The sequence below is a fragment of the Callithrix jacchus genome, chromosome 1 (assembly GCF_049354715.1).
Source record: "Callithrix jacchus isolate 240 chromosome 1, calJac240_pri, whole genome shotgun sequence".
In the NCBI taxonomy this organism is placed as follows: Eukaryota; Metazoa; Chordata; class Mammalia; order Primates; family Cebidae; genus Callithrix; species Callithrix jacchus.
Genome location: NC_133502.1, coordinates 1,712,842 through 1,739,505, shown reverse-complemented (window position 1 = coordinate 1,739,505; position 26,664 = coordinate 1,712,842). Strand labels below are relative to the sequence as shown.

General features: G+C 35.0%; 1 protein-coding gene across 1 annotated transcript in view; it reads right to left on the bottom strand.

Annotated features, from left to right (window-relative positions):
• The window catches only part of LOC144581491 (uncharacterized), a 241,027-nt gene that overhangs the window by 169,215 nt on the left and 45,148 nt on the right, over positions 1 to 26,664 (bottom strand). The window lies entirely within an intron of this gene.

The following is a 26,664-nucleotide window of genomic DNA, read 5'->3' as shown; positions in this document are numbered from 1 at the left end:
CCTAAAATGCAAATATATATATATATATGTAGATGACAATAATTTAACATGTACACTTGCAAAACATGCACTTTTATATAACCCTGTGAAGTATGACTTCTCATTTAGATCAAACAGTTTCATTTATTTTCAGTTTTCAATTATTAGTTTTATTTTAGGGAATGTGAGTATGTTTGTTTATAAGTTTCAAATAAAATAGTAGATGTTGATGTGAATGTCCTTGCTGCATTAAAAGAAAAGAACATTTTGAAGTTAAATTATACCAGATCCACATCAAGGTATTTATGTCCATGTGTCATAAAACTGTTTTATACTTGCTTAAATAGGACATATTTAGAACATACATCTAGAATAGCATGAAGTAGGTCAGTATATACTGCACATATTCAGTTCTGCATTTAAACTTAGGCAAAATTACTTTTTAAAAACATTGGTGACAGGCTGGGCATGGTGGCTCAAGGCTGTAATTCCAGCACTTTGGAAGGCCGAGGCAGGTGGAACACGAGGTCAACAGATCGAGACCATCTTGGTCAACATGGTGAAACCCCGTCTCTACTAAAAATACAAAAAATTAGCTGGGCATGGTGGTGCATGCCTGTAATCCCAGCTACTCAGGAGGCTGAGGCAGGAGAATTGCCCGAACCCAGGAGGCAGAGGTTGCAGTGAGCTGAGATCGCGCCATTGCACTCCAGCCTAGGTAACAAGAACGAAACTCCATCTCAAAAAAAAAAAAAAAAAAAAAAATTGGTGATATTAAAAAATACATTTTTTAAGTCCCTGGCTAAATGTTCCAGGGTTCTAATTCTTCAGTTGCATTACATAAATAAATCACAAGTAATCAGGTAAATCACAATAAATGATTGTGGTAAATAATCCATAGGATGACATATAAAATTTTAGAGTTGATTTTTAAAAATTATGTACTGTAACTGACTATATACACTAAATATATTTTTTGAATATAATCAACTATCTTCAGATGGATTGAATAACTGATATGCTGTCATGTATAATATTATTGAGAATAACAAAATGTTCCTATGCAAAATTATAAATTTATATTTGTTTATGAATATTAAACAGTTTAATATTTAACAAAGTTTTAAATCAAATGCAATTTAAAGTTTTAAATAAAAAGATAAAGCTAATTTTTAAGAAAAAATTAGTTATGAATTTCAGCTTTTGCTAAACATAGATAAATATAAAATAATTTGCATTTATTTGAAGTATTAAAGGTTTAAAAAAAGCAAAAAATAATATTTAATCTCTTTTGAAATAAGTAGGATTATATATGTCATTTTCCATTATAATAAAGTCATGATATTCTAAAGACAGTTTTGTTTCTATTGCCTCAGAATGCCAAGCCAATTAGACAAAAGGTGATATATCCACTGTCTCACATGAGTGTTCCCATCACCAATATCTATTCATAATACCACTCAATGAATTAACCTTTCAAATATGCAAATATACTTCATGTAAAATGTTTTCCAAGTAATGGAAAAATGTAAAACTTCACTGGCCTTTGTTATTGGCTTTCATAAGCATAAAACTTTTCCTAACTTCTATTAGTTTTGAGTATAGCACAGAATCACCAGAAAAAATATTCATCAAAATCCGATTATAATCATTTTGCTGTTTCAATTCAACTTTATAACTAAAACAAGAAGAAAAATATTGACTCATCTTTAAGATGTCCTTCTATCCAAATAAAAGGTTATAATGGGCTGGGAATGTGAGTTGTGTGTTTCAAGTTTCTTGTAGTTTACCTAGGTCTTATACTGTGTGTGCTAGGTTTTCTACATGGGGACCAAAAAGTGAAGAAGGCATTGTCGATTTGAGTACTCTTTACTGAAGAAGTTATTTTTACCAGGAGAGTTTAAAAACCATTTCTGTGGAAAAGTAACTATTCTTGTTCACTGTGAAGAAAATATATAACATGGGATTTTTCATAGAGTTTAATTCTTGCCCTAAATATTGTCTTCCAATTCATGTTAACATACATAACGCTAATTCATAACCCCCTAGCTAAAGCCATATTGTAAACTATTTTGTGTTGGTATACTTTTAAAGCAAATCTTTTACTTACTTTATATCACACATATGGATGGAATTGTTCTATTCAAAACATATTAAAATTTTTGACAAATGGCAAGTTTGCTTTTTGCAAGCCAGTATTGTACGGCAGAGATAAGGATTCTAAGTATTTAGCTATTTGCTACTAACTTATGTTGATGTTTCTCAGACACACAATTAGGCAATTTATAATTGGCCTCATTTTTCCATAGGCTTTGATAATATACTTGGTAATTTATTAAGAACTAGAGTTACCGTACTCAATAGAAATTTTACCAGTCTATACAAAGATTTCCTAGTTCTGACATAAAACTATTTAGGATCATTAGTTGATTTAAATAGTAGAATGTATGAAAGTTTTGGACCTTTAAAATACATGATTTATTAGGTCATTTGGTCAGAGAAGGAAAGGTAAAAATGACAACCTAATTTTGATATTAGAAACTCAATGCTACTTCCTACTGTGTCTCTGTCTTGGGAGCCAGGTCACTCACATGTGTCATCCACTATGGTCCTGTATCTTCCTACAGTGAATTCTATTGCTGGGTAGGTTTAAATTTCAATAGTATTATGTGGAGCTACAAGGTGTCACTAGCTGTTACAATGACCAGTTTAAACTTTTGAATCACATTTACAATAAATATTTAACAATGCAGAAAGTACATATTTCACAGTTATAATTACCCATTTGGAATTAAAAACATTTTTTTCTGAAACTCAACCGTTACTCACCAAACCATCTACAGTGGAATAATGGTATGTTTTCTAGCAACAACAGATTGTAATATTATTTTTAGAGTCAGAAACATTTCAAAATATCCACTAGAAACAAACAGAGGTATACTGTTCTATACTTTTAAAATTATTTACTTTTGTTTGATCAGAGTATATGACTTCATTTATAAAAAGTAAACTAGAGTGTTTGCTTATGTGACTAATTTGAAGTAAAGTGCATTATGTAATTGGGTGCAGGTGATTGGAGTCATGAAATTTGACAGCCGTTTTGATATAAAAAATTTTGTGTAAATACAGATCATTCTAAAACAAGATTCATAACATCTAAAAAATAAAAAGTACAGGATGTTTATATTACTTGCACTTACTAAAGCATATACCACTTCTGGCAAATGTGACCATAAGCAGATGGTCTTGATGTTCTTTCATTTAGCCTAATGTCAAAAGAAACTAAACTGTAAACTATCTGACCCATAAGCTTTTGAAGACCTGGTTTTTAAAAGGAGAACAAATTTTAAAGTAACAGAAATAAAATAGATAATTAGATTAAGAAAAAATAAACACAAGTAATAATTAATTTGATTCATAATGATTTTATGCTTAGTTTTTCTTTCAGGTAAAATCATTGCTAACATGGGTTAAATCATACAAGTTATGTACCTACTTATAGTAGATTTACATGATTGGCCAATAGTTATACAGTTAATGGCAGAAATTTTTTTTTGAGTCTCGCTCTGCTGCCCAGGCTGAAGCACAGTGGCAGGATCTTGGCTCACCAGAACTTCTGCCTCCAAGGCTCAAGAAATTCTCCTGCCTCAGCCTCCCGAGTAGCTGAGACTACAGCAAGCACTACCATGCCTGGCTATTTTTTTTTTTTTTTTTTAGTAGTGATGGTGTTTCACTATGTTAGCCAGGCTGATCTCAAACTCCTGACCTCATCATCTGCCCACCTCAGCATCCCAAAGTACTGGGATTACAGGCATTAGCCACCATGCCTGGCTGGCAGAAATATTAAATGGTTTCCTTCAATGGATGGATAATTAATGATATTTATTTTCTTATCCAAGAAAGTTTCTGGAAATTCCTAAGGTATATAGTAGAAAACAGTAAGCCCCATATAGCAATGGGAAGAATGTACAGTTGCTTTTAGGTGAAGAATTCTAATGATATCTATTAGGTCTGCTTGATCCAGAGCTGAGTTTATGTCCTGAATATCATTCTTAATTTTCTGTCTCAGTGATCTAATATTATCAGTGGGGTATTAAAGTATTCCACTATTATTGTGCGAGAGTCTAAGTCTCTTCAAAGGTCTCTACGAACTTGCTTTATGAATCTGGATGCTCCTGTATTGGGTACATATATATTCTGGGTAGTTAGGTCTTCTTGTTGAATTGAACCATTTATCATTATGTAATGCCCTTCTTTGCTCTTTGTTGCTTTAAAGACTATTTTGACAGAAACTAGAATTGTGACCCTTGCCTTTCTCTGTTTTCTATTTGCTTGGCAAATTTTCCTTCACCCTTTTGTTTTAGGCCTATGTGAGTCTTTCCCTGTGAGATGGGTCTCTTGAAAACACCATTATCAATGGTTTTCTTGATCTTGATCTCATGTCAAGGTTGACCCATTCAGGATCAGTCTTGACTCTTTATTCATCTTGCCATCTGTCTTTTAACTGGGACATTTAGCCCATTTACATTTAAGGTTAATATTGTTTGGGTGAATTTGATCCCATCATCATGGTGCTAGCTGATTAGTTTGCAGACTTGTTTATGTGGTTGCTTCATAGTATCACTGGTCTTTGTACTTCAGGGTGTCTTTGCAGTGGCTGGTAACAGTTTTTCCGTTCCATATTTAATGGTTCCTTCAGAAGCTCTTGCAAGGCAGGCCTGGTGGTGATGAATTCCTGTAGCATCTGCTTGTCTGAAAAGGATCTTATTTCTTCTTTGTTTATGAGGCTTAGTTTGGCCAGATATGAAATTCTGGGTTGGAAAGTTTTTCTTTTAAGAATGTTGAATACTGGCCCTTAATCTCTTCTGGCATGTAGGGTTTCTGCTGAAAGTTCTATTTTTAGTCTTTTGGGCTTCCCTTTTTAGCTTACCTAGTCTTTTTCTCTGGCTGCCCTTAACACATTTACTTTCATTTTGACTTTGGAGAATCTGAAGATTATGTGTCTTTGGGTTGATATTTTTTCATGGAGTATCTTACTGGAGTTCTCTTCAGTTCTTGAATTTAAATTTTTGCCTGTCTTCTAGGTTGGAGTAGTTCTCTTGGATGATATCTCGCAGTATGTTTTCCAACTTGATTCCATTCTCCTTATCTCTTTTGGATACCCCAGTCAGTCATAGGTTTGGTATTTTTATATAATCCCATTTTTCTGGGAGGTTTTGTTGATTCCTTTTTATTCTTTTTTCTCCATTCTTATCTGTGTTATTTCAGAAAGATAGTCTTTATGCTCTGAGATTCTTTCCTCTTCTTGATATATTCTCTTATTGATACTTGTGATCGCACTGTGAATTTTTCATGTTGTGTTTTTCAGCTCCATCAGGTGAGTTATGCTCTCTCTAAACTGGCTATTGTGTTTATCAGCTGTTATATTGTTTTATCATGATTCTTAGCTTCTTTGCTTTGGGTTAGGACATGGTCCTTTAGCTCATTGGAGTTCATTATTGCTCGCCTTCTGAGGCCTACATCTGTAAATTCAGCTATCTCATCCTTGACCGCTGATATGATATGGCTGTATCCCCATGCAAATCTCATCTTGAATTGTAGTTTCCATAATCCCCATGTGTCATGGGAGAGATCCAGTGGGAGGTAATTGAAGCATGTGAGCAGTTATCCCTACGCTACTGTTCTTATGATACTGAGTGAGTTCTTATGAGATCTAATGGTTTTATAATGAGTTTTTCCCCCTTTTTCTTGGCACTTTTCCTGCTATCATGTGAAGAAGGATGTGTTCACTTCCTGATTGTAAGCTTGTAAATAAGTTTCCTGATGCCTCCAAGCCATGTGGAACTGTGAGTCAATAAAACCACTTTCCTTTATAAATTTACCAGTCTCAGGTAGTCCTTTATGGGAGTGTGAAAACAGACGAGGACAGCTCTGTCTATGCCCTTGATGGAACGGGGTTTCTGTCATTTGGAGGAGACGAGGTACTCTGGCTTTTTGAGTTTTCATTGTTTTTGTATTGATTTTTTTTTCTTATCTTTGTGGGCTTATCTGCCTTTGATGTCTGAAGTTGCTGATCTTTCAATGGGGTTTTTGTGGGGTCTTTTTTTGTTGATGTTGATGCTTTCTGCTTTTTTTTTTTTTTTTGGCTTTTTATCAGGCCACACTTCCATAGAGTTGTTGTGGTTTGCAGGGTTTCCACTCCAGACCCTAGTCACCTTGGTCCCTTCCACGCCTGGAGGTTGCACCAGTAAAGGCTGTGAAACAGCAAAGATGGCAGCCTGCTCTTCCCTCTGGGAGCACCATCCCAGCGAGGCACCAACATGATGTTGGCCAGACTGCTCCTGTTGGAGGTGTTTAGTGACCCCTATTGGGAGGTGTCACCCAGTCAGGAGGAATAGGATTAGGGACCCACTTAAAGAAGTCATTAATAGATTAATTTTAAGTTAAAAATAGAGCCTATTTATAAGAAAAATTTGTTATTTTTCTCAAAAGAAAATTTGAAGTAGAAAGGTAAGCAGCACAAAAGGACACAACAAATGAATGAGCTGCCTGTTCAATCTTGTCTTTGGAAAAATGTAATTTCAAAGAACTTCTTTAAACATTGACTATCTGAGCATTTTAATGTTGTGTTTGAAAACTGATCTAAAACCCAAGATTCCTGTGGTGTTTTAGAAAAGTAATTTGATGCCAGAAGACGAGAAAGATTGTTGATAAAGAAACTAATTAGGAGGCCTTAACATCCTTGAAGGGTAAACCCACTGGTTAGCAAAATGAGCTAAGGTGATTCTGTATAAATGAAAATTAAAAGATGGATATCAAAAATAAAGCCTCATCAGGCTTGTGCAATAAAAAGATACTACTTCAAAGCTGTTAGAAATCTTAAAGCTTAAATTGGGTATTTTGATCTTGCTGAGTGGAACAGTTGTGATAATATTAACAAAAAATAGAGCAGTCAGAGAGATGGCTACTTTTCAAACTCGTGAATGGATATTAAGATTAATGAATTAGGAACCATACAATATTGGTTGTAAAGTGATTAAATAGTAACAGATTGATCAAGCTGATTTAGGAGTAAAAATACAGAGATTTATTCACATTACATATTCATTGCCATGGTGTTCTAGGATTATAGATTTCATGGGTTTTTTTTTTTTTTTTTCCAATTCAGAGCGTTACGAGTTTTGCTAAAAGGAGTTGTGAATGCTTCTCTGAGTGCCTCAGTACACAGAACCAGGAAACTAATTGCATCTAGGAGAACATGATTTACAGATAGAGTGGATTTACCCAAAGAGCTATCAAGTTAGAAAAAAAGGTAAGCCATTTCAACTGTGTTTAAAAAGTAAGGCAGCCAGCCAGAATTTTGTAAACCATGTTAGAGGAAAGCAAAGAATCTCATAGATGACAACTGATAAAGAATCAGTACTTCATAAACTTTGTGCTGGTGCAAAGGAAATTATGATTTTCTTATTAGAAATAAAAGCTTTGAAGCAAGGAATGGACTTCCCAGTATAGTTGAGTTAGACAAAAGAAGACTAGGACCTGAATAAAGAGATTCACACTGATTTACATTAGGGTGGACACATATCCAGTTTTTTACTGGATCATTTTATAACAGAAATAACACAAAATTTGACTTCATGTTGTGACTTGCTTACAAATACTCTATTTAGGATGTTATGCCCTGTGCTGAGAGCTATTATATTCAGTCACTGATAATATATAAAACATCTAATCATGCCTGAGACATGAAAGCAAGCATCCAAGGACAGTGAGTCTTTTAGAAATGTTCTGCCTCAAAAGTGGTTATTAGAGACATTAGTGGTCATGTTAAGTCATATTCATTGGGAAGATAGCACTCTATATGACACACACAATAAGGAGTGAAGCAAACCTGGGTACTTGAGAAAAAAATATTTAAAACATCTCATAATTATTGAGCACTTTATGGATACAATAAGTGTTCAAATCACCTATTTATAATATTGAATTTAAACCTAACAGCAAATAGATGTGAATCTTGTTATAACATCTGCTTTACAGATAAATAGAGACATGAAAATGGGTGATATGTATAAGTTCCCCCCCCAAAAAAATAAGATGGAGCAGGACTGAACTCACTTGCATCAAATCTAACACCTTACTAAATTAACTAATTAATAAATTTTCTCACAAGATGAGGTTTTCTTTAGGTTATTACAAGTTATTTGAATATGTCTTCACAGATAACCCTGTATTAAATATTATTTATTGACTTGCTAATAGTTCATCAGGATTCACAATTAGTAACAACTCTATTACATGATCATAATATAATTCAATTTTATTATGCATAAATCCTAGATTCCATAAAATTAAAAACAACTGATGCTCTATTGAAGATAAATAGTTGGGTATAATTGATCTTAGAATTTCTTTGTTCCTTTTCTTTGGATAAATTGAGCCTTGAGATTGACGAGAAAGAAGTTTTGAGGTTGAGAGATGGAAATTATAGCATAATTTTAAAAGAGAAATCATGGCATGAAATTCAGTACTAGCTACTACTATTTACACCGATTGCTGAAATACTCTGTAACTCATATTATAAATGCTCACATTTTGGGCCCTTGATTTGAATACATACCCTTTTAAAATTTTACTATAAAGAACAATTTCTTCTAACTAATGGAAGATGCATAAAGGGATATATAGTTTATGGAGTCTTTTTCTCCAACATTACAATTCACCCAAATTCACATTATTAAGAATCGTGGAACACTATTTCTCTAAAGTATTCTGCACACCTAAGCAGTTATTGTCACAGTTTTACACTTGTGATTGCTGCAAAAGAGATGGGAGAAAAACACCTTGACTTTACTTGATGGATAAAAGTAAATAAGGGCAAAATTCTAAAATAACCAACTATCAAATCATCTGGGTCTGGGAATTTCAATGAACTGGACACAGTACAAGTCACCTCAGTGATGATGGTAAGAAAATACCTGGGGGAATTCACAAAAAGGAGTTTCAATTACAGATTAGTTCTGCATAATAATAGCGAATGATTCTTAGCCTTTGTCCTAGAAAATAGGTCGGTTTCCAGATTACCTAAGGAGGTAATAGAGAACTCCAGAGGACAGATGGGAATCCTGAAGAAAAATAGAAAGGAAAAGAAAGAAAAAAAGAAAGAAACTGTACAGTCTCATGGACATTTTGGTGATACCTTTCATAATATGAATAGAGGCTTAGTGAGACAATGAATAGGCTAACTAACAGAAATTCTAACCATTTCCAGTTGTCCAGAAATGGCAAATTTCCAAGAGGTCTCTTAAGATTAAAAAACACCACAGTGCACAAACAGTACACTTCACAAACAGCAGACAAACCTACTTTTAAGACTGCAGCTTGGATCATTCTCTATTTAGACATATTTCACAAAGGTCCAGGCTGTTTGATATCAATAGTAGTAATCTAGGACCTATAAATGTATTTATCATTTATTATATGATTTTCCTGTTTGCATTTTCAACAGGGAAGGCTGCATAGCTATATTATTTACTTGCCATACAGTCTTACAATTTAAATTTGTATGTAATAATAACATAATACTTATGTTGTTATGTTGTCTGTCTGTGTATGTTGTTATGTGGTAATAAATATATGAAAACCTTCTATGAATCTTATAGTTTTTATAAATCATTGATTTATTTGCAAATTGTTATTATGTACCCATTAAATTTAAAGCAAATAGGAAAATATGAAATTTTAAATATGACATGATTGCTCACTTCTTTGTAATCCTATATGATTTCTATGGTAATATCTTTAATATTTTAATATTTAATAACTTGCAAATCCACCTTATTCTACCAAAACACATACAAGTTCAATGTGTTTTATGTGGGTATAAGCTTACTATATTATGCTCAGTATTTAAAAAATGAAAATTATGTATCATAATTTTATATCAATAATTTGCATCTAAAACAATGTTTTATCATTGAAATGTATCTGACTCTCTAATAATGTCTGTAAATTATCTGATAATTATTTTCAAAAGGTAATTTCTCTATATTATCTCTTCCTTTCCTGACTCTTATGATTGTTAAATCTTTATGGAATCCGTACGCTTTTTTTTTTATTTTATATATAACTTCTTTTTACCCACCTGGAAAATAAGTGCTCCTGTATGAGTGAAGGACAAATGTTATTATCCGATAGGATGTGGTTCCTGGGGAAATATGTGATGGGTTATAAAATCAAAACAATTTGGTAGCAACACTCCCATTGCAGCTCACTGAAGCATCTTCTTGCTCTTGAATTGTTAGTAATTTGTACCACTTTTTGCTTAATAAGGTTTACGGAGTAATATAAGATTAGAGGTGGTTCCCACTTGAAAAGACAACCCTATGCTGAAATGTCTAGTAGAACAAAGTGGCAACTAAAATATAAGCAGGACTGAGTGGCTGTGTTCAATATCCTTCTTTTATCTTTCAGCAAAAAAAAGTGTTTTTCCCCCTTATTTTGGGGGGCGTGTGTGGGTGTGTGTGTGTAACTTTTAGTCTAGAGCAGTCTTCAACACCAGCTGAATCAGAATGGGAAGACTAACATAAGACTGCAGCCTTGATCTGCACACAGGCCAAAATGACCTTCCCCCCATACAGACAGTCGAAGTTATTTTGCTGTAGAGGATATGTGAATTCTCTCGCTTAAAATTCATTCAGTTTGTTTTTTTCTAGTGCAAAACTAACTGGAACACTAAAACAGTCATTTTCCAGAGGCCTTTGAAATAAACCCGCATGTATTTTATTTAGATTTTGGCAGATTACTGCTGTCACTGAAAACTTAAATTAAAACTGTGTTTTATTTGGGATACAGATGGAGTGAAAGATAAATATGTTCATTATGCTGGTCAGCTAAGAAAGAAAAGGCAAGGATCGGGAGCTAGCTGCTAAAGAAGCAGCTTCCAGTCATCCTGCAATTGTCTGGCCTTAGCAGGAACAGCAGCTTTGTTGGATTCATGGCAGATACTGAGATACTGGGGGTCATTCCTGAAGTCCAGGCTAGCATTTCTCTCTCCATCTCTCCAATTGTTCAGTGTTTATGTAAGTCTATATTAAATTCCTTTATGATCAGACTATCTGGAATATATTTAATTATCAGCAACTGGACCATGATTTGTACTTAGAGCATCATGATTGCATAATTGTGTGGGATCATGGTCATATTGTGATAATATAAAAGAAATACCTCATCCTTGCCTATTTATCTACACAGTATTTTTCTTGGTGGGGATTGGGGATCGAATATGGTTCTTGTAAGCAGGAATAAGAGCTAAATACTGGGCTAGGTAAATCATAAGCCCAAAATAAGTATCCATGATTTATTATTTTGTAGCTTCTATTCATAAGAGTCTTAGGCACACGTAAGAACCCAGGACATGGTTTCTGCCTTTTGCTTTTGTAGCTCACACAAGATGAAGTGCATTATTCTCAGTAAGAGGATACTGACTTTTTTGAGTGGTGTATATTCTCGTTCAATGAATTTCAAAAAAATCCACTCCCCTTTTTTTTACTGTACTGACAGATGTAAAAACCTCAGTAAAATTGAATCTTGTACACTTAGTCTATTTGCTAAAATAATATTTCTAGAAACTATATCATTTGCTAATAACACATTTACACTAATATTTGTACAACTTGTATCATAAACTAATATTAAAGATATAACAGTCTTGTAATGTTTTTAGAAGTTATACTATAAGCTATTATTACAAACAATTTTTCTGAGCGTTTTCACATTTAACTCTGCCAAAACTTGACAATAATCTATTTGGCTTGTTAACCTACTTGGACATACCCAAAGTTGATACAGTATGATACAGTTTCCCAAATTAGAAAAAGGAGCATTTGGTCATTAAGCACAAAGGCTTTTTAGTTATCATTATTATTTTTTAGAAAAGTAAGCCTTATTGCAGTATTTGTTTCTGAGCTCACTATCGCTAATTGAGTGTTTAAAGCATTTGGGGCACGATCCCGTTTTACCCCTTTTTCTTAACTGCCTGTGTAGCCGATTCTGTGGAAGAAGAATAATGATGATGCTATTTAAGATCAAATTGACATAGACCAAATATTTACAGATATGCTTTGTACAAACAGTATAAACAGTAACTGTGGCTTTATATAATTTTTAGCATTATCATGAACATGCAATCAAAATTATCACCCAGTTTTATTTGAACTGTGAGGCTCTGTATATAGTAATTATCTGGTACCAAATATTTCCCTGGATCCTTCGGGAGAAAATAAGTACGTTGAGTATGTACAGGGTAAACTCTGCCAGATGAAGGCATCTGAAAGAAAAGACTCATACAAATGGTACCAGTTAATCTTAGCCATTTGACATTTTTTTCTCTTTGATGGTGACCAATCCCCCTGGACTTAAACTGGAACTTAAATTGTTGTAAAATAATTTACCTTGTGATTTATATTTCTCAAGTGGCTAATCCTGCTGTCTGTTAATTCTATCAATAATGCTCCCCCCTACTATGTTTCTATACTCAGTTTTTAAATTGTACATCTTTTTGTTTTTGCCTATTGTTTGACATATTCTGCAGAACATTGTTTGTCTGTATGTTTAAAAATTATGTTGTTTAGATAATTTTCAACTTCCTCTGATTTGGAAAAAAGGGCTCATGACATAATCTTCAGCCAAATGTGTAATAAATGTCTGTGATTTGCATGCTGATGTTGACTAGACACAAAAATGTAAAAAGCTAAATGCCTATCTTCCATTAAGCAGGACAGGATCTCGTCTGAGATAGAAACTAAACTGCTGTTTTCATACATTTTCCTTTCTGAGCCATTAATGGCCTCATTTAATTCTCTACTAATAGAGATATATCCAGCAAAAGAAGGTACACAAGACCCAGTTTATTACCACAGATGACCACAAAGGACATTGATGATTACTTTCTACCATTGGTAAAAAAGTTCCTGCTGCATCCTCTTCAACTCCAATATAGATTAAAGACTGGGTCAAGGACATTTTTAGATTTCTCCTATGTAGTGCCTTTGCTGCAAGCCAGGGGAGATTACATAGTTCGTTGCTATTTTTGAGCATGTTCATATACTCACCTTAACAGTCAATAAAATCTCTATAGAAATGGTCTACGCCATGTTTGCTTATCAGTATTTCTTGAGACCTTTTAAAAAAAATCACTTCAGGTGAAGTTTCATAAGATACTATTTCATAGAAAGCCTATAAAAAGATGGTTTAGACATAGACAAGAAATGTCCAACTCTTCAATGTTGATAGTTCAAAGGACTTGAAGCATTTAAATGACCCAACTTTTAAAATATATATATATTTTAATACATATATATTTTATATATGTATTAAAATACATATATATAAAATATATATGATAAATTACAGTGAGAAAGTATAAAGAATTTATTCACGGGCATACTATTAGTTGGGACCAACCAGCATTCCCGTCTATAGCTACTAGGTTTAAATTGAGCCATTTGCCATTTCTAAATTCATTTTAATCATTTTCTTTATAATATGAATACTTTACAATATTTATAAGCCATTATAACAGCACATTCTACATGGGCAAAATGATAATGTGTTCAATTATGTTTGACAATATTACTCTTTGTTCCATTAAAGGTGTTACTTTAAGTCAATTTATCAAAATTTGATGTTATTAGTTCTCAGAAAAAATCATAGGCACATTTATATTTTACGATAAATTATCCTTCAAATTACCAACTTAGCATGTTAGAGATTGTTTCCATACATAAAAGCCTCTTACAATTTGTAAAACTTCTAAGGAACTATTTGTGTCATAAAATATTTTTACTGAAATTACCATAGAGTAATGCCTTCCCTGAACTTGAGAATTCTGACAGCAGACTGAAATTCAAATGATTTACAGCAATATGTTCTAATTTATAGTTATCCATCACATCACCAAATAAAACATAAATTACTAAGACATTCTATTAAATTTAATGCATGAACTCCAATTTAAGCATACTTATATTTAATATTCAGTGAATCATCACTTGGTGTCATTTATCTGAAATGCTAAATTTGAATACAAAAATATTTAAAAAGTATTAAATTAATACATTTATTCCCACTGATTTGCACTGTAAAGCCCATAGTCATATTAACTTATTTATTATTTTCAACACTTGAGTAGTAAAGAATGTTTTAATCAGATTCAATTTTTTCCTCTATGAATATGTCTGGAACATAGAGGATAAAATTAGTCAATAGGGAACATCACCTATTTGTGCCAGGAAACATATGCATGTATTTTATTGATTACAGCAATTCTACTAACAAGTACAGTTTTTTAATACCCATTTCACAGATGGGAAAACTGAGGCTTAAAGAAATGACACTTCCATTGTCAAATTCCTACTCATTAATATTCAATTTGACACTGATTTTACTCTAACGCATGTGTTATTTTTCACTAGTGATTTCTGTCTTTTCACCTTTTAAATTTAAAAATATTAAATAGTCATATATAAATGTTACAGATATTGAAGATGATTAAGATATATAACAAAAAGAACAGTTTTTAAAATATGGTAAATAGAAGAAATATGTTATTTAGCAGCCATCAAAAAATAAAGATCTCACATTACAAAGTCTAGATTTAAATTTGAAATAATCACAACAGGCAAGTGAGTAGGGATACAGAGGACAAGATTCACCATACATTTAATAACTATTGAAGTTGAGCAATGAGTACATTAGGTTCATGAAATTAATCTGTTTTTTTAATATATGTTGTAATTCCTTATCATTTAAAAAAATATAAGATAATTTGGGATTACCAAGAACATGTAATGATACAGGAAAATTCTGTATTACTAAAGGAAAACTTAGGATTGGCTTATATCTTCTTGTGTCTATCTTACAAAGGAAATACACCAAAAGGTATCTATAAAGACAAGCAATGGAAAAAGGATTCCCTGTTTAATAAATGGTGTTGGGAAAACTGGCTAGCAATGTGCAGAAAGCTGAAACTAGACCCCTTCCTTACACCTTATACACAAATTAACTCAAGATGGATTAAATATTTAAACATAAGACCTAACACTATAAAAACACTAGAAGAAAACTTAGGCAATACCATTCAGGATACAGGCATAGGAAAGGACTTCAGGACTAAAACACCAAAAGCAATGGCAACAAATACCAAAATAGATAAATGGTATCTATTTATCTATTCTGCACAGCAAAAGAAACAATCATTAGAGTGAACAGGCAACCAACTGAATGCAAAAAAATTTTTCCAATCTACACATCTGACAAAGGGCTAATATCCAGAATCTACAAAGAACTTAAACAACACCAAAAAAATGTGGGCAAAGTATATGAACAGACACTTTTCAAAAGAAGACATTTATGTAACTAACAGACATATGAAAAAATATCATCTCATGCCAGTTAAAGAGGTGATCCTTAAAAAATCTGGAGACAACAGATGCTGGAGAGGATACAGAGAAATAGGAACACTTTTACACAGTTGGTGGGAGTGTAAATTAGTTCAATCGTTGTGAAAGACAGTGTGGCAATTCCTCAAGGATTTAGAAATAGAAATACCATTTGACCCAGCAATCACAATACTGGGTATATACCCAAAGGACTATAAATCATTCTCTTATAAAGACACATGCACATGTATGTTCACGGCGGCACTGTTTACAATAGCAAAGATTTGGAACCAACCCAAATGCCCATCAATGATAAACTGGATAAAGAAAATGTGGCACATATCCACCATGGAATACTATGCAGCCATAAAAAGGAGGAGTTCATGTCTTTTGCAGAGACATGGATGAAGCTGGAAACCATCATTCCTAGCAAACTGATACAAGAACAGAAAACCAAACACAGCATGTTCTCACTCATAAGTAGGTGTTGAACAATGAGAACACATGGACACAGGGAGGGGAACATCACACACTGGGGTCTATTGGGGGGGTGGGGGGCTAGTGGAGGGATAGCAGAGGTTGGGGAGATTAGGGAGGGATAAACATTAGGAGAAATACCTAATGTAGATGACAGTGGTATAGATGCAGCAAACCACCATGGCATGTGTATAATTATGTAACAAACCTGCAAGATCTGCAGATGTATCCCAGAACTTTAATTAAAAAAAAAAAAAAGATGTCTTATATCTGTGGCAGGATATAATAGAATAGATGTTATTCTTATATTTTTCTATTGTTTCTAAGTATTACCCTGCACACACATTACTGCTTTTATACACTGAAAAATAAGCATAATTAAAAGCACCAACTATTGCCATTTGTATTTCAAAGTTTTTCAATCATGGACAAAAAGAGATAAGCTTAGTAACAAAGAAGAAAAACCTCAACTGTGTGATAATTATCATACGTTAAAGAATCAATTTGTCTGAACCCTAAATATTATTGTTGAATAAATTGTCTTAAGTTTGGACTGTGTATATTTAATATATGATACTCAAGTTGTTTACTTTATCTAAACTAATCTTATTTTCTGTGTACAAATACAAACTTTTTGAAATGGTATTAAAAGAAAATATTGGCCAAGTGTGGTGGGTTATGCCTGTAAGCCCTGCACCTTAGGAGTCTATGGCGAGCAGATTGCTTGAACCCAGGAGTTCAAAACAAGCCTGGGCAAAATAGCAGCCATCAAAAATAAAGTTCCCACGTTACAAAGTTTAGATTAAACTGTTTCTACAAAAAAAAAAAAAAAAAATCCGGGTACAGTGGTATGCACCTGTAGTCCTAACTACTTGGGAGGCTGAAGTGGGAGGATATCTTAAGCCTGGAAGTCAGAGGTTGCAGTTAGCTGAGATCACGACACTGCACTCCAGCCCAAATGACAGATAAAACCCTGTCTCAAAAAACAAAAAAGAGAGAAAACTTTAAAATTTATTTAATAATTCACATGAACTTCAAAAATCTATAAGAAAATTATTTGTTATCAAAATTATAGAGAGAAGCAATAGAAAGATGGATCATCAATATTGTATGAACATTTGTTCATTGCATACCCAAACTTGTGTCTGTAAAAACGATGCTACTCTACAGAAAAATTACTTTGTCCAGGTAAAACTACTAGTTAAGGAATGTGAACAGATTGCTTCATGATATGAAAAAAAAAATACTGTTTTAAAAACAATCTCTGCATTTGCATCTGGGAAGCGTTTATAACTACTACTGTTTACTTTCAGCTAAAACATAAGTGATGGAATTGCCATTAATGCTCTCCAGTGCTTACTATTATTGGCCATTGTTTCTTCCGTTTTTAATGTCTTACTCTTTTGGGTGGGTCAAATTAAGCTTCTTCAAACTCCATCTTCCACTTTGTCCTGTGTGCAATACTAAACAACATCTTGATTTTTCTCACGGTTCTCAGGGACCACTCTAGACAATTTGCTTCAATATAAATTGGGCCTTTCTTCAATGTCACATCAAAAACCTGGCTACATAATTTTCATGGTTTAGGGCTCTACTCTTCTTACTGAGATGTATAAAAACATCTTATTTTATATTTTACTCAGTGTTTTAAAAGAATTGATGCTAACTTTCCATCTTGTGCTGTGAAATGTATAAATAATTTACTGTACTTAGTAATGGATATGGGATCTTAAAGTATTGTCCTTTCCTTGAAATTGAACAGGACATTCCTTAGTGTGGTAAAGGAGAAAAGGAAATTATGCTACAATTAAGAATTTCATGCAAATATGAACCTTGAAAGGACATAAACATTTCTTTCACCCAGATATATGCTAGATTTTGATAGGATGGCTGTACTTGGGAAAAGGTTATATCTGGTTGACCATCTTCCAGACCCTGCACAAATGCTGCTATGAATGATAATGACGGTTGTTGCCAATGTCACCTAAAAATGATTTATAGCTCCCTTTCCTTCAAAACTGTATCAACTGCTAACTTAGAAAATTAGATTTATAGTCAGTCATAGTATCAAATAACTTCTGCATAATTCTTCTATTTTTCCTGTACACCAGAATTTGGAAAATGTATATTTCTGCAAGTGTTTATTTCCTTTTAAATAGGAAGGATTGAAAATAATAAATGCATTTATAATCTTAAAATAATTTAAGCTTAGTGGCCTCAATATTCTTATCATTATTACTTTTACTACTATTTTGAGGCAGGGTCTCTGTTGCCCTGGCTGGAGTGAATTGTGTGATCATAGCCCACTGTAGCCTCAAGCTCGTGGGTGCAAGCGATCCTCCTCCCTCAGCCTCCAGAGTAGCTAGTATTGCAGGCATGTCACTGCAGCCAGCTAATTTTCTTTTCTTTTTTTTTTTTTCCTCTCTCTCTCTCTCTCTCTCTTTTTCTTTTTTGGTAACGAAGGGGTCTCACTTTGTTACCCCGACTGGTCTGGAACTCCTGGCCTTGAGTGATCCTCCTGCCTCAGCCTCCCAAAGTTCTGGGACTACTGGTTTGAGCCAACGTGCCCAGCCAATGTTTTTCTATATAGAAGGAGAATGTTAGGCTGGGAAACCTTAAAGACTCCTTTCAGCAATACATGTTTTAAGTAATTTCAGACTGAGGTAAAGGGAACTTTTACCAATAGTTTCCGCTATTTGCTTTTATATAGTTCAAGATATTAAAGCCACAAAGGCATTCCAACTGCCTTGATATTCCCGTTTGAGGCTATTCTAGCAGGAAACTAAATATTTCCTTGCAAAGGCATATTTGCTCTCTCTTTATATTATTGTTATTGAAAAAAACTATAAACACATGGAAAACAAACTGATAAACAGAAAATTCGATGTTTAAATATAAAATAAGATCTAGATGATCACCATTAGTTAACAGATACAGTTGTACAATATAGTTTTATTTTTGGCATTGGAGAACAATATAATCTGCTTTAGAAACAAAGACAACTTTGTACCTGTGCTCTAATAGGTTATTAAATTATTGTTATTCCATAATTGATAAGGAGAAGACGTTTGGTGATATTGAAAACACTGGATTGAAGCTGATCATATTTGTGGCAACTTTTTATTTTAATATGGCGGTGTTCTACACAGTGAAAGCACAAAGCCAAAGAAAACCCTTGTTAGGTTTTTGATTTTTAAGAAATAGTTCTCAGCAAGTAAAAATATCATTTAAGAATAACATTGCTTTTTATTCAAATTCAAGAGGGATGAGTGGTAGTTTCTAAGTTGTTTTTCCCATCAGTGCACCACAAGTGTAAATATGTTGGTAACTTCTTTAGGATTGTATGGAAATTAAAAATTGCTGCCATAACTACATTTATTAATATTTACTGCTATGGGTTGCATGCATCCCCTTTAAAATGCAGGTGCTAAAACTCAATGGCCAATGTGTTGGAATAAGAAGTGTGGCAGTTGCCGAGTATGGTGGCTAATGCCTGTAATCTCAGCACGTTTAGAGGCCAAGGTGGGCAGATCACATGAGGTCAGGAGTGTGAGATGAGCCTGGACAACATGGTGAAAACCTATCTCTACTAAAACTATGAAAATTAGCCAGGCATGAGAGTACATGCCTGTAGTCCCAGCTATTTGGGGAGGCTGAGGCAGGATAATCACTTGAACCTGGGAGGTGGAGGCTGCAGTGAGCCGAGATGGTGCCACTGCATTCCAGACTGGGGGACAGATAGAGACTCCTGTCTCAAAAATAAATAAATAAATAAACCAACAAATAATTAAAAATAAAAAAAGAAATGTGCAGTTAAGAAGTGATTAGGTCATGAGAGATTTTCCCCTCAAGAATGAGATTAAGGCCCTTCTAAAGGAAGTTTCAGGCAGATCAGCTCCTTTGCCCCGGTTTTCTCCCATGTCAGGACGTTGAGGACATAGCACCAACACATCTTCTTGAAAGCAGAGAAAGCAGCCCTAACTGGACATCAGACTTGTTGGTGACCTGATCTTCAACTTCCCGGCCTCTAAAACTGTGAGAAAATAAATTCTATTCTTATAAATTACCTAGACTCTAGAATTTTTTTTTTTTTGGCAGTACAAGGAAACTAAGATTTTACCCCATCTGAATGAATTTCTTTTCAGTATGTCATTCTTCAGTATGCTTTACAACCCCTCAACACAAGCTAATGTTTAAATTGAGGTTGCCACAGATCACATCAATACTCTGAGGAGATAGGACTTTATTGCTGGGTATAGCCACGCCAGTACATATTCAATTTGTCGTTTTTTCCATGTTCAGACTAACTGATTTCAAAAGTAAAACGATTAATAATACAATCCCTATTTCCTTTGTTAAAATCAAATTCAGTTTGACTTCTTAGAAGTGTAACTAAACAGCAAGCAAAGTTATTTGCTTAACTGAAGGCCCAGTTAAACTTAATTAGTATACTAATAGTGTTACTGACTGCCCAAATTTTACCTAATAAATGATATCTCAGGAAATTATTTCAAATTACAAAATTAGATTAATAAGCAGTCAGAAATTTAGGAAAGAATTTAAAATGTAGATATAGGAAAAATTATTTGTGTACTAAAAATTTAAATTTATTGCCTTTGATAAAAAATTGCTAAGCCTAGAGAGAGACTTCATGACTGAACTAGAATTTGACCTGAAATATTTCTTATTTGGCTCTTACAGATCAGAATCCTTACTTGAAAAAAAAAAAAAGCTCTTCTGTAATTCAATTTTCAAGCAAACTTATATTTAGCTCTGCTAGCAAATAGCTAAACAAACACAATTTCCTGAAATACGAAAATAAACATGATGAGACAGATAGTAGGAATTTCATGTTATAATAACAGAAAAAGCAATGTTTAGAAGATGTTGCATGATGAAATTATAGAATCTTTGAATAAAATATTTGACAAAAGTTTATTTTGTTCTGGAGTACAAGGAGGAGAACCAGATTAAAAGTCACTGCTGGGCCGGGCGCGGTGGCTCACGCCTGTAACCCCAGAACTTTGGGAGGCCGAGGCGGGTGGATCACGAGGTCAACAGATCGAGACCATCCTGGTCAACATGGTGAAACCCCATCTCTACTAAAAATACAAAAAATTAGCTGGGCATGGTGGCGCGTGCCTGTAGTCCCAGCTACTCAGGAGGCTGAGGCAGGAGAATTGCCTGAACCCAGGAGGCAGAGATTGCGGTGAGCCGAGATTGTGCCATTGCACTCCAGCCTGGGTAACAAGAGCTAAACTCCGTCTCAAATAAAAAAAAAAAAAGTCACTGCTTGCTATTAGCTGTTGACTCTTATACAAGTTAAAAATAATTGAGGGGACTCAAGATGGCGCTGTGAGAACAACCCAGGATTGGAGCCCGCGTTGAATTCGCAAACGAGACCCAAACGAAAAGTCAGCAACTACGCAGACAACCAGCGGACAAATCCACAAAGATGGGAAGAAACCAGCGCAAAAAGGAGGAAAACACCCGAAACCAGAACACATCGCCTCCTAGAAAGGACCAAAACTCCTCACCAGCAAAGGAACAAAGCTGGACGGAGAATGACTGTGACGAAATGACGGAATTAGACTTCAGAAGATGGATAATGAGAAACTTTTGTGAGCTAAAAGATCATGTATTAAATCAATGCAAAGAAACTAAGAACCTTGAAAAAAGATTTGAAAAAAGATTCGAGGAAATGATAACAAGAATGGATACCTTAGAGAGGAATATGAATGAATTAAAGGAGCTGAAAAACACAATACGAGAACTTCGCGAAGCAAACACAAGTTTCAATAGCCGAATTGACCAAGCAGAAGAAAGAATATCTGAAGTCGAAGACCAACTCAATGAAATAAAACAAGAAACCAAGATCAGAGAAAAAAGCGCAAAAAGGAATGAACAAAATCTCCAAGAAATGTGGGACTATGTGAAAAGACCTAACCTACGTTTGATAGGCGTACCAGAAGGGGACGAAGAGAATGAATCCAAGCTGGAAAATACTCTTCAGGACATCATCCAGGAAAATTTCCCCCACCTAGCAAGACAAGCCAACACTCAATTGCAGGAAATACAGAGAACACCACAAAGATATTCCGCAAGAAGAGCAACCCCAAGGCACATAATCGTCAGATTCAACAGGGTTGAAATAAAGGAGAGAATACTAAGGGCAGCCAGAGAGAAAGGTCGGGTCACCCACAAAGGGAAGCCCATCAGACTCACAGCAGATCTCTCGGCAGAAACACTACAAGCCAGAAGAGAGTGGGGGCCAATATTCAACATTCTTAAAGAAAAGAACTTTCAACCCAGAATTTCATATCCAGCCAAACTGAGCTTCAGAAGTGAAGGAAGAATAAAATCCTTTGCGAACAAGCAAGTACTCAGAGATTTTGTCACCACCAGGCCTGCTTTACAAGAGCTCCTAAAAGAGGCACTACACATAGAAAGGATCAATCAGTACCAGCCATTCCAAAATCACACTGAATGCTAAAGAGCTTCAACATAATAAAGAATCTACAACAACTAACAGGCAAAATGGCCACTTAGCATCAAAATGGCAGTATCAAATTCACACATAACAATATTAACCCTAAATGTAAATGGACTAAATGCACCAATCAAAAGACACAGACTGGCAAATTGGATAAAAATCCAAAACCCATCAGTGTGCTGTATACAGGAAACCCATCTCACATGCAAGGATACACAAAGGCTCAAAATAAAGGGATGGAGGAAGATTTACCAAGCAAATGGAAAGCAAAAAAAAGCAGGAGTTGCAATTCTCATCTCTGATAAAATAGACTTTAAAGCAACAAAGATCAAAAGAGACAAAGAAGGCCATTACATAATGGTAAAAGGATCGATACAACAAGAAGAGCTAAGGATCCTAAACATATATGGACCCAACACAGCAGCACCCGGATACATAAGGCAAGTTCTTAATGACTTACAAAAGGACTTAGACTCCCACACAATAATAGTGGGAGACTTTAACACTCCACTGTCAATACTAGACAGATCAACCAGACAGAAAATCAACAAGGATACCCAGGGCTTGAACTCAGACCTGGAGCAAGCAAACCTGGTGGACATTTACAGAACTCTCCACCCCAAATCCACAGAATACACATTCTTCTCAGCACCACATCACACCTACTCTAAAATTGACCACATAATTGGAAGTAAAGCACTGCTCAACAAATGCAAAACAACTGAAATCATAACAAACAGCCTCTCAGACCATAGTGCAATCAAGTTAGAACTCAGAATTCAGAAACCGACCCAGAACCGCACAGCTTCATGGAAACTGAACAACTGGCTCTTGAATGTTGACTGGGTAAACAACGAAATGAAGGCAGAAATAAAGAAGTTCTTCGAAACCAATGAGAACGAAGACACAACGTGCCAGAACCTCTGGGACACATTTAAAGCAGTCTCTAGAGGAAAGTATATAGCAATAAGTGCCCATATGAGGAGAATGGAGAGATCCAAAATTGACACCCTATCGTCAAAACTGAAAGAGCTAGAGGAGCAAGATCAAAAAAACTCAAAACCCAGCAGAAGACAAGAAATTACTAAGATCAGAGCTGAGCTGAAGGAGATTGAGACACGAAAAACCCTTCAAAAAATCAATAAATCCAAGAGCTGGTTTTTTGAAAAGATCAACAAAATAGACAGACCACTAGCCAGATTGATTAAAAATAAAAGAGAGAACAACCAAATAGATGCAATAAAAAATGATAAAGGGGAAATCACCACAGATTCCACAGAAATTCAAACCATCATCAGAGAATATTATAAACAACTATATGCTCATAAACTAGTAAACCTGGAAGAAATGGATAAATTCCTGGACTCCTGTGTCCTCCCAAGCCTAAACCAGGAGGAAGCTGAAACTATGAATAGACCAATAACAAGGTCTGAAGTTGAGGCAGCAATTAAAAGCCTACCACACAAAAAAAGCCCAGGTCCAGACGGGTTCACAGCCGAATTCTACCAGACACACAAGGAAGAGCTGGTACCATTCCTTCTAAAACTATTTCAAACAATCCAAAAAGAGGGAATCCTTCCCAAATCATTTTATGAGACCAACATCATCCTGATACCAAAACCCGGCAGAGACCCAACGAGAAAAGAAAACTTCAGGCCAATATCCATGATGAACATAGATGCAAAAATCTTCAATAAAATATTGGCAAGCCGATTGCAACAGCAAATCAAAAAACTTATTCATCATGATCAAGTAGGATTCATCCCAGGGATGCAAGGCTGGTTCAACATACGCAAGTCTATCAACGTAATTCACCACATAAACAGAACCAAAAACAAAAACCACATGATTATCTCAATTGACGCAGAGAAGGCATTTGACAAAATTCAACAGCCCTTTATGCTAAAAACCCTCAATAAACTCGGTATCGATGGAACGTATCTCAAAGTAATAAAAGCTATTTATGACAAACCAACAGCCAATATCATACTGAATGGGCAAAAACTGGAAGCATTCCCTTTGAAATCTGGTACTAGACAAGGATGCCCTCTCTCACCACTCCTATTCAATATAGTACTGGAAGTTCTAGCCAGAGCAATCAGGCAAGAAAAAGAAATAAAGGGTATTCAAATAGGAAAGGTGGAAGCCAAATTGTCTCTATTTGCAGACGACATGATAGTATACCTAGAAGACCCCATCGCCTCAGCCCAAAAACTCCTGAAACTGATAAACAACTTCAGCAAAGTCTCAGGATATAAAATCAATGTGCAAAAATCACAAGCATTCGTCTACACCAATAACAGACTTAAAGAAAGCCAAATCAAGAGCGAACTGCCATTCGCAATTGCTACAAAAAGAATAAAATACCTTGGAATACAACTCACAAGGAACGTAAGGGACCTCTTCAAGGAGAACTACAAACCACTGCTCAACGAAATCAGAGAGGACACAAACAGATGGAGAAACATTCCATGTTCATGGTTAGGAAGAATTAATATCGTGAAAATGGCTATACTGCCCAAAGTAATTTACAGAATCAACGCTATCCCCATCAAGCTACCATTGACTTTCTTCACAGAACTGGAAAAAACCACCATGAACTTCATATGGAACCAAAAGAGAGCCCGCATAGCCAAGTCAATTCTAAGCAAAAAGAACACAGCGGGGGGCATCACACTACCGGATTTCAAACTATACTACAAGGCTACAGAAATCAAAACAGCATGGTACTGGTACCAAAACAGAGATATAGACCAATGGAACAAAACAGAGGCACCGGAGGCAACACAACATACATACAACTATACAATCTTTGATAAACCTGACAAAAACAAGCAATGGGGCAAGGATTCCATGTTTAACAAATGGTGTTGGGAAAACTGGCTAGCCATGTGCAGAAAGCAGAAACTGGACCCCTTCCTGACACCTTACACTAAAATTAACTCCAGATGGATTAAAGACTTAAACATAAGACCTGGCACCATAAAAACCCTAGAAGGAAATCTAGGCAAAACTATCCAGGACATAGGAGTAGGCAAGGACTTCATGAACAAAACACCAAGAGCATTGGCAACAAAAGCCAAAATAGACAAATGGGACCTAATGAAACTCCACAGCTTCTGCACGGCAAAAGAAACAGTCACTAGAGTGGATCGGCAACCAACAGAATGGGAAAAAATTTTCGCAGTCTACCCATCTGACAAAGGGCTGATATCCAGAATTTACAAAGAACTCAAACGGATTTACAGGAAAAAAACAAACAAGCCCATTCAAAAGTGGGCAAAGGATATGAACACACACTTTACAAAAGAAGACATATATGAGGCCAACAATCATATGAAAAAATGCTCATCGTCACTGGTCATCAGAGAGATGCAAATCAAAACCACATTGAGATACCATCTCACACCAGTTAGAATGGCGATCATTAAAAAATCTGGAGACAACAGATGCTGGAGAGGATGTGGAGAAAAAGGAACACTTTTACACTGTTGGTGGGAGTGTAAATTAGTTCAACCATTGTGGAAGACAGTGTGGCGATTCCTCAAGGCCTTAGAAATAGAAATTCCATTTGACCCAGCAATCCCATTACTGGGTATATATCCAAAAGACTATAAATCGTTCTACTATAAGGACACATGTACACGAATGTTCACTGCAGCACTGTTTACAATAGCAAAGACCTGGAATCAACCCAAATGCCCATTGATAATAGACTGGATTGGAAAAATGTGGCACATATACACCATGGAATATTATGCAGCAATCAGAAATGATGAGTTCGTGTCGTTTGTAGGGACATGGATGAATCTGGAAAACATCATCCTCAGCAAACTGACACAAGAACAGAAAATGAAACACCGCATATTCTCACTCATAGGTGGGTGATGAAAAATGAGAACACATGGACACAGAAAGGGGAGTACTAAACACTGGGGTATATTGGGGGGAAAAGGGGAGGGCCAGTGGGAGGGGGAGGTGGGGAGGGATAGCCTGGGGAGAAATGCCAAATGTGGGTGAAGGGGAGAAGAAAAGCAAAGCACACTGCCATGTGTGTACCTACGCAACTGTCTTGCATGCTCTGCTCATGTACCCCAAAACCTATAATCCAATAAAAAATTAAAAAAAAAAATAATAATAATAATTATCCAGTTTTGCATTCTTAAGAAACATTTATGAACTAGGTTTTACAGTTAACCTGAATTTTCTCTTTCAATACAATATTGCAGGCTGAAAATGTAAATTACTTATTCTATGAAGAATTTCATTGAAAGA